The sequence below is a fragment of the Cynoglossus semilaevis genome, chromosome W, assembly GCF_000523025.1.
Source record: "Cynoglossus semilaevis isolate Cse_v1.0 chromosome W, Cse_v1.0, whole genome shotgun sequence".
NCBI classification, from domain to species: Eukaryota; Metazoa; Chordata; class Actinopteri; order Pleuronectiformes; family Cynoglossidae; genus Cynoglossus; species Cynoglossus semilaevis.
Window position 1 is genome coordinate 659923 of NC_024327.1, and position 2202 is coordinate 662124.

At 43.1% G+C, this 2202-nt stretch overlaps 1 pseudogene; it reads left to right on the forward strand.

The window, feature by feature from the left end:
* Nucleotides 1-193: 193 nt before the first annotated feature.
* LOC103396883 (uncharacterized) overlaps nucleotides 194-2202 on the forward strand; it is a 3417-nt pseudogene continuing 1408 nt past the window's right edge.

Here is a 2202-nt window from a genome sequence, read left to right on the forward strand (position 1 = left end):
GCTCAAGACTGATGGAGAAATTACCAGACACAGCCACACCCACATTCACACCCACCTTCTTACTCCATACCCATTCATATACTCACACACGATCACATGATATGTAATCTGATACTTTTGTAAACTAAATAAAAGAGCAGAGGAAGGGTGCAGCAACTCGGAGTTGATGAGGAAGCTGCCAGCAGAGCAAGCTGCACTCTCCCCTTGCAAGTAAAAGATCCAGACGTCTTTTGTGTTGTTACTTTGTCGTCACATATGTTAGAATAAACCTAACACTATGATCTATAGAACTGTCTATGTGCAGGAAAAAGTCCAGAGAACCTGGAGCAGAAGGTGGAACGGCCGGTGAAACCAGGGGACCTGGTGTACATCAAAGTGTTACGAAGGAAGTGGCATCAACTACGATGCATGGCGGGCAGTGGAAGACAAAAAAAACTATAAATGACTCAGTTGGAGTTTCATAACTAATTGTTTTTAACTTTTACTTTTCTTTCCTGGAGTAGGAAGGACGATGGCAAGATGGACACAAGTTGACTTACGAGAGAGAGTTCATCTGGACTACGCAATGAGATATCTGTTTTTTATACACTGAAATATGGAATGAATGGTTGGGAAGATGGCAAAGTTGATGATTTCAAAGACTGCTGATGGACAATGCTATTGTACTCGTATACACTCAATTTCCATATAGTTACACAATATTCATTTATACAAACTGACAATGCCAATGTTTTGTTACACTGTATACTGGAATCATGAAAATGTGATATTTCAGTGTTGAATGGGTTAGGGTTATTGAAGGTTTATGGAGGTGGATTGAATGTTAATTGAATGTGTTAGGTTGATGTGGTAATGTGGAGATTAGTACTGAAGGTCATGTGTTAAGTGGAAATGATCAAAGTGGATGTTTGTGTTTAAGGTCAGAAGGTCATTTTAAAGTTATCAAAAGGTTTTACTATATCATTGATGTTACATATGTCATATATGTTTTGTTTTGTTTTTTATCAATAGGCACACATATCCCTATGAATAATTATCACTATTCATTAATCAGCAGATAATATGTATTGGAGTCAGATAATCGAGCATAATTATAATCAATCTATAATTGTCATAAAAAAAACAGTTGGCTAAAGGAGATAGGGAAGAAATGTTCCTGGTGTGACCCAGGAGGTCGGTCGCCATCATTGCAGGAGGATACCGTACAGCGGGGATGGGGCCATAAGAGGATTTTTCCCTGCAAATGACACTCAGCAGGTTTTTCACTCCTATACACCAGAGAACAGAAAAAGTACTTTGATTCTCAAATCACAAAAGTGATTTTGGGGGGATATGAAGGGCGGGATTCCTGGATTGCCTGGCTGTCTGAAACACACTGGTGTGGTGACCCAGGTCATCAGGGAGGCTCGTGAAGGAAAAGGAGATTTGACCGTACTCTGGCTGGACCTTGCCAATGCGTACGGCTCCATACCTCACAAGCTTGTTCAACTTGCCCGCCTGCGACATCATGTTCCCAGTAAAGTTACAGACCTTATCCTGGATTACTACAACAGTTTCAGGCAAGTCACTGCTGGGTCAAGCACACCAGACTGGCACCGACTTAAGAAATGCATAATAACAGGCTGCACAATCTCAGTCATTTTGTTTGCACTCGCCATGAACATGATCGTCAAGTCAGCAGAGGTGGAGTGTAGGGGACCCTTGACAAAATCTGGAGTATGCTAGCCCCCTATAAGAGCTTTTAGCTTTTATGGATGACATAACTGTCACCACCACATCTGTCCCGGGCAATAGATGGATTCTCCAAGGCCTAGAGAAGCTCATCACATGGGCAAGGATGGGCTTTAAGCCAGAAAAATCCAGGTCTCTAGTGCTCAAGAGGGGAAAGGTAACAGACAGGTTCCGTTTCTCTCTGGCTGAAGCCACCATCCCTTCCATCACAGAGCAGCTAGTTAAGAGCCTTGGGAAGTACTTTGATTGCAGCCTCAAAGATTCCACATACATCCAGAGAACCAGCAAGGAGCTCCAGGACTGGCTGAGGCGTGTTGACAACTGCCAGGGAGATTTAAGGCTTTGATTTACCAACATTCCGTCCTGCCCCAGATCCTGTGGCCTCTGTTAGTGTACGCAGTACCCATGACAACTCTTGAGGCCATGGAGAGAAAGATCAGCAGCTACTTGCGAAGATGGCTTGGCCTACCC